Genomic DNA, 7,924 nt, shown 5'->3' with positions numbered 1-7,924 from the left:
TTGGTTGTGTTTTATCTGTTTTTCTCTGAATTTTTGGAAGAGGGGGCAGATCCCATTAGCTCAGTAATTCATGTTGATGAGCTCCTGACTTGGGCAGATGCAAGGATGGGCACTTATGGAATGCAGAGACAAGAGGGGTATAATCCTTGCTAAGGTTTCCATAGTCCAGTTGAAGAAATGACACAGGGACTCACACAGATATTTTGGACCTCCACTTCTCTGACTGGAATGAATCGCCTCCCTCCTTATAGAGAAAACCAAAGTGCTACTCTTTCAGAAGAAGCTTGCTTTTCCCGTTCAGTTTAGCAGAGCTTTCCTGGGGCCCTTCTGTGTACAGAGACTATGTCTGGCTCTGGGAATAGGGATTTGAACAAAGCGTGCCCCTTGCCCTCTCAGGGCTCGAGGTCTAATTGGAAAGACAGACACATAAACAGACAATTCCAGTTCAGCTTGCTGAGTGTTCTATCAGAAGAGTAAACAATGTGCAGTGGGAGGTCAGAGGAGAGAGCAATTACCAAAGCTCTGCTACCCCAGGTGGATGTCAGCGCTCCTCCCCTTAGTGCCCCTCACACTTTCGGTGGGCCTCCCTTGTCCTAGTAAGCATTGACGATGTTTAATTAATGTGTGCTTCTTAGATAGAAAGATGGACAGAAATCAACTCAGGGTTTCCTCCAGAACCTTGTACTCTTTCTGATATGCGTATAACACTTCCTTGGGCCTCACTATAATCTGGTTGTTTCCCACCTCCCAGAGGGTGGCTCATAGAATATCTCACAATATTCCAAACAGTGTTTGGCCAGTGCAGAGGGTGCAACCTTCCCCTGACGGAACACTTCACATAATCAATCACAAGGCAGCCAAAAAGTGTATCCACTTTGGGGCGACCACCTTGCCTTGTGGCTTCAGGTCAAACCTGCTGTGAGCTGAGCTTCAGTTGTTGTTCTTCTGTTGTTGCTGTTGTTATTTACACCTCAGTCACTGTGAATTACCATTACTGTAGCTGCTCCAGCCTTTACTCTCAAACCTCCGGAGTGATCCAATCCATTTCTGAATAAGAATTAAACATTTTCTACTCTGGCCAGGTTCTGCTAATCCAAGGCAGTGTTTAGTTTATTGCTTTTCAGGCTTCATGTTGTTTTTGAATGACTGAGTGGACAGATGTGTCCAATTCACTGTAGGTAATTTCCTGGAATTAGCAGTACGGTAAAGAAAAACCTTGGCATAAAAGCATTAAAGCAACTATAGTTTAAAAATAAATTTCAACCATGGTATAAAAGCAAATGGTTAATCCAGGTTTGCAATTAATTTCAGCTTCTAATCAATTCTTTCTGTGAGTAAAGCACATGAGAAATATGATCTCCAAATGATTAATTCATAGCAAAAGTTTACTTCTTTGAGGCATGAGCGGTATCTGGAATGTGTCCCTCCTTATGAGTCTCGACAAGGCAAACCTGAGTTTGCTTTCTTGCTTAGGTCTCAACACAGGGAAACAAAATCTATTATTTATGTTTCACACAGAAGAAAAAAGCATATAAATATATGAGTCTGCTGTCACCTGTAAATCAATTGGAAAAAAAACTAACAGAGTCCTCCAAGCTGAATAGTCTCCCTACAGTTTCTGCCAACTTAGATACAGCCCAAATGTTTGTTTAAGAATAAAATGAACAGTTCTAGGAGAATTGCCATTGCTAACTAGAAAGGTAGCACTTGAGTTAATATGTTCTGTGCTGGTTTGGGAATAAAATAGATGAAGCAAATGCTCTGATAATGCCTCTGACATGTCTACCTTCCCCATACATCTAATATCAGGTGCAGAGAGAAGCAAAGGTGAAGAAGAAAGAGTGGCCTCTGAGACAGACAGGTGCAGAAGCCATGTGGCTCAGAGTACCTCCTTTCCACTTGGATGCATACCCCTCTAAGTGGAGCAAGCTTTGGGCCATTTTCAGGAGTCCATGTGGGGATAATGGCTGCTCTTTTGAAGGTGTCCTCACTGTGCTTCATGTGGGATCTGCTGTTGAGCTGGCACATAGCAGTGGTGAGTGCCAGGTTGCCAATGAAAACCAAGAAGTTTGAGGTGCTTCCTGCATATGAGTCAGGTGCTCTGTAAATGAATGACTGACCCTAGTTCTTGTGTCCTATCATCCAGCCCTCAGGCACACACATTTGGAACCATTACTGCCCATCCCAGGAGAGTATTCTGAGAATGTCCACCTTCCTCTCCTGAGTACCAGTAATGCCCACCCTACTCTACTCTACCCCTGCCACCTCCACCACCAAATAGAAAAACAGAAAAAATATTTCTTCTACGAGAAGTAATTTTTAGGCTAGATATCGTTTTGAGGGTTGCCGTGTGGATAGTTTTTGTTCTGTTTCATTCTGCAGGGGAGATGGGAACAAAACACAGGTATTCTCTGTCTATGTTTTGCTGCATATGAAAAACATCCTTTGTTGATGGCAGGCAGTGGAGAGGCATCGCGAGCTCCCATTTTGTTATTCGCCTACAGTATGTCGACAGCTTTCAAGATGCCTTCAATTGAACATCCAAGAGCAGTTCTGGTTCTCAAGAAAAAATGTGCACTGTTTCTGTGAGTAGAGTATAGGTTCATTGTCCTGGGACAGAGGCTGCAGAGGGGATGAGGGCCGATGATTGGCTAGGGACTGTTCTGCCTGAATTGATGTTTCTCTTGGACTTCATTCAGGACAGACTTACAGATGGGACCATCGAAGGCCGAAGAAACCAGGGAACCTGTCCAAGGCCATACAACAAACTAGTTGTAGAGCTAGAATCAGGACTCAGCCCTGCAGACTCCCGGTTCAATGCTCTTTCCTGCCAGTGCTGCCAAACTTATCTTTTAATAAGGAATCAGTGATGTTCAGATATAAACTTACTCTTCTTGAGCAGTATCAAAATCTTCTTCACCTAAATTCTGCGTATTCTTCTCCCTTCCCCAAAATACCCATCTTAGACATCATGAAATGGGAGGAAGTGGTATATTTCTCATAAACATCTCTTTTTAAAACAGAAACCTTCCATTAATTTCTGGTGCAGATATATCCATAGGCTACAGCAATAGACAATGTCTTTGTTGGTAAACTTTAATTAAACTTTGTACAGGGATATAGCCCTTTGTAACCTGAGACTACCAGCATGGAGGCCAAAGCTGTTATGTGATGCAAATATGACATTTGTGAGCAACTCAAGTTTCTTATACATGCTTCCCCTGAAGAATGGGCGGACCTCATTTCTGAATATAGAACACAATTACTATGTCTTGGCAACAGTTAATTCTGAGAGGACGGCATGGGAGAGAAAGGAAGAGAATATTCTACCTCGTTTTAGAACAATTAGGGTGAAGAAGTTATCATCTTGAATGCTAAAACGTTACGAGTGATATGGTCCAGTAAGTCCCAAATGGCAACTGGTGACTCTGTGTCCAAATGAAAGAATCACCCAGAGGCCTTATCAGAAATACAGGTCTCTGGTTATATTACCAGAAAGTTGGATCCAGTGAAGACTGTGGTTTGCTTAGTTATCTGTATTTTTATGTATGTGTTCCTGGGAATTCTGACATCCAGACAATTCTGGGAGGCACCGAATGGCCTATCAGTCACTTGGGTCAAAATTAGAGGTCAGAGAAGAAGAATGGATATTGGGAGGGAGATGTCCTGAGCCGTGGGCCAGGCATTGTTCTGAACTCTTCGGAAATACAAACTTGTTTAATTCTCCCCACAGCCCTATGAGGTGAGTACTAATAAAAAAAAAACAACATTTTACACATGAAAAAACAGAGGCAGAGAGGGGGTAAGTCACTTGCCTAAGGTCACATAGCTAAGAAGTAGTGAAGTTGAGATTTGAATACAGATCATTTTGGTCCAGAGTCTGTACTCATAATCACTATGAGGAGAGCTTCTCTAGATAGAAAAAAGGATGAAAACTTCGAAGAAAATCCTTCCCTTGCAAACAGATGTTGATATTGTCCTAAAACAAAATTCCAAAACTCTGCTATAAGTTTATATGCTGGTTGAGAAAAAAACAAACAAACAAAAAAACAAAATAAAACAAAATAAAACTCCAACATCTTATTTGATTGAGCCCCATGTTAAATGAAGAACATTAAAAGCCCAGTGCTACACCTGGCACAGCAGAAATATTAACTCTGGTTAATATTTGCTGAATAAATTTTGGTTAAATAAATAAATGAATGAACACATGAATAAATTTTCCTCTGAATTTACACATAAAAATGGTAGTTTCCACACCTCTGTTCTTGATAATCCCAAACTCAACACTTATTTGAATCATGGGGAGAGCTTCCAGAAGCCCAAACACTGGTATGTAATCTCCATAACTGTCCCTTATGGGCTGTAGACTTTAGATAAGTCATTCAACCTCTCTCATCCTTATTGTCCTCTTCTAGAAAGTGGAGATAATAAGCTCTGCCTCACAGGATGCCTGGATGGATAAAATAATTTATTCGAAACCACTTTATAGACAGCCAAATGCTATCCAAGTATGAGTCAGTTAGGTCTTCCATAGGCCAATTACATTGTTTCTTTTTCTACATAGCTGGGAGCCCAAGAAGCAGCTCTATCCACATCAAATTGTAATATAGCCAGGCCTCCTCTCAGTGGCACAACTCCAGGGAGCACTGTTCATACTTTATTTGATGTGAATGGTATTCCTTTGTCATGTACCTCAGAGGCCCTGTCAAGTGCCCTCCCATTCAGGATTGCAGGGCAGAGTGGCCAGTGAGAGACAGTTGACACAGTGATTACCCTCTGATGGTCTGGTGGCTCTGTGAGTTGAGCAGGTAGCCAGGCCAGGTATGCCATAATATCAACTTCAGAGAAGCAAACTGAAGCTCATAGGTGGGAAATGACTTGCTTAAGGTCTTGAAGCCTGTAAGTGGTGGAGGTGGATGTAGAACCCAGGTGCCACCCTCTACTCATCCTAAATCCCTTTGAATTTGTGGAAAATTCCATGAATTTTGTGGAAAGGCCCATGGAAAGAGAACTGTCATGACAGCTTTGAAGAGAAACATTTCATGGTTTTCTTATTTAGAAAATATTGACAGAATCTTGATTCTCCCTCATCTGTATTAATTTATGTAATTTGTAGGAGTTTGTAAAAAATAAATCTTATTTCCCTCTTTGGCAAACATATATTACTAATTTCAATTTTGAAAGAACACTCATAAAAAGTGAACCAGAAGAAAACATCTATTTTAAAAAAGGTGAATCAAACTCAGATAACTGGACAAAATATTATAAACCATCTCCAGGAGCTGGCTCCAGAAAGATTTGTGTGTGTGGTGTGTGTATGGGTATGTGTGAAGGGTTGGAGGGTGGGGAGGGCTAGCAGAGTCATGTTCATAGCTCTTCTGGCTTCAGTCTCTCCTATTTCTTTCCCAGAGGAAAGATCTGTTCATTGGTCACAGGTCTCTTAGGAAGAAAGGCCACTGGAGTCCTGGGACAAGCTGGAGTCAAGGCAGGCTCACTGTGGACACTGATTGTCACTTTGGGGACTAGAGTCAGGGGAGTGGAGTGAGGTCGACAATTATTGGTGTAGGAGTCATTGAAATTCACATATTTGTCTAAATTCAGCTTGGTTTTGACCCGTACAAAGCAGGTTTCCAGAAGAATCACCAATGGAGAGGTAAAGAGCTTAAGTTGTAGAAGGGTCTTCAGAGCCTACTTTGCCTAATGCTTTATTTTGCTTCAAAGAAACTGGAGCCCAGAGAGGGAACAAGTTTTGATCAAGGTCATACACCTTGGTAGGGACCCAGCTGGGATTAGAACCTAGATTTGCTGTCTCCCAAGCCAAGGCTCTTTGAACTTCATGTAATACCTAATTTAGAAGGAGTAGAAATGTGGTGTGGATCTGAATCTCTCCCTTATCCCAATGAAACATTTAGTTATGAATGGAGAACAATTTTTCTTCCAGAAGATTGTAAAGCCATGTGAAAAGCATTCACCATGATTCATAACAGTATTAGCAAACATGATGGTTGCAGCATGATGAGACTTTCAGAACTATGGTCCAGGAGGGACCTGTATTGGGATGGAGCTTGAATGGTTAAAGTTTGGAGGGAGAAATGGAGACTGCCTATCTTCCTATCTGCCTTTCTTCCTCCCTTTCTTCCATTCTTTCTTCTGCTATTTGCAAACATTTCTTGGTGCTTGTTCTGTTCCAGGCTGAAGTATAAGGAGACCACTCGCAAAGGGTATGCACTAATCTGTGGAGGTCATTACCCTCTGATTTTCCTAAACTCTTTAATTCCAATTACCAACAAGAAGATTAGAGAGCCCTCTATATTTTACTATATCAGGGTAGCTATTTCAGGCAACAAATATCAAATCTTAATCTGTTCTTTCTCTCCCCACCAATCCTTTCCCTATATCTGAGCTTCAACCATGGCTGTTAAGGAAAATCTGGTCAGTTTGTCCTGGGATTCTGGACTTGCCTATTGCTGAATTTCTTGTGGCCAGGCCATGCCTACTTGACAGTATTGCCATTACTTTGGATCTGCTTCTCCAATGTGAATGGCTTGATGGCCCTCCTTGTACGATGGTTCATTTTTCTTACTATTCCTGGGGCTGTTCTCTAAGCCTGGCCCATGTATGAATGAAGCTTGTCCTCATCCCCCTTCTCTGGGGCTTGAAACTCCAGTGACAATGTCTGGTGCTGCTCTACCCAGTTTGCAGTTCGAGCTCTATTCTGGAAAGAACAAAGATTTAAGCGAGATTATATGGGACTGCCAACAACTTAATTGGTATGTTGTCTTCTTATAGTGTAATTTTAATCACATGTTATGTTTCCACAGTGCCCAGCCAACCCTGCTCATTTAATGAATTGCTTTTTATTTTTTTAAAAATGCTCATTTACTTAGACTTCAATGGCACTAAAGAAGTCTTTGGAGCTGAGAAAGCAATCATGCACATTCTGAAAAAAATATATACTCATTGCTGAAAATATTATCAGCTTCGTATTTTAAAGACATCTCCAGATGTCTTAGGGGACCTGTCAGCTCTTCTGTATATAGGATGCTCCTATGTTAGCAATCTCAATTCTGCCCATGTTCTCAAAGCAGAAGATATGAAAATCCTCTTTAACTGTAGCCCCAAAGTCTTGTTTTGGCACAAAATGAGTTAATGAAAATTGAGCTGTATGGAGTTCAAGGTAGGTTTCTATTGCTAGAACCATACTTTCAAGAAACACAATCTCTTTAGAAAATAATCAAATAACACCAATTCAAAAATTTTGATGTAGAGATAGAATTTCACCTGAGTCTAAGCTAGTTTGTGCCAAGAAGCATAGGTGGGGACACATCTGTATCTGCACATATTCTACTCAAATTGTCCCCTCTGTCTGTCTCTCAAGTTGGATTTAATGTGCCTGTGATAATTAAATTAGGCTTTGATCTTTGAATTTAATGGTTCGAATGTCCAAATTTTAATTTCAGCTGGGACTTGGCTATAACAAAGGAGAGAGGAAAGATTGATGGGTCTTAAGAGTACCACGTACAGACAATACTCATAATCTGATACTTTACTCACATAGGTGTTTTGAGGAAGGATGAATTTGTGGGTTGGGCAAAGCCCATGGTTTTAACCAAGGACGGCCTGTGTGCCCATAGTCCTTTACACAGTTGGATCCTGTGGCTCACGTTGAGGGATGGAAGTCTTTGGGGGAGAACAGCTTCCAGTTAGTTTCAACCAAGCCACACCAGGACTAGGGTGAGGTGAGTGAGGTACTTGTTTGGGGTACAAAATTTAAGGGGGCACTCAAAACTTCAGCAATCAAGATTAATAATATTTTAATACAATATGTTAAAATGCAAATGAATGCAAAAAAATCTATGATGAAAAAGCACCACACTTTTAAATAAAGACAGGATCCAGCCCTACACTTGCACAAGCATGC

The sequence above is a fragment of the Pteropus vampyrus genome, unplaced genomic scaffold, assembly GCF_000151845.1.
Source record: "Pteropus vampyrus isolate Shadow unplaced genomic scaffold, Pvam_2.0 Scaffold776, whole genome shotgun sequence".
NCBI classification, from domain to species: domain Eukaryota; kingdom Metazoa; phylum Chordata; class Mammalia; order Chiroptera; family Pteropodidae; genus Pteropus; species Pteropus vampyrus.
Note: the sequence above shows the minus strand (reverse complement) of the source record.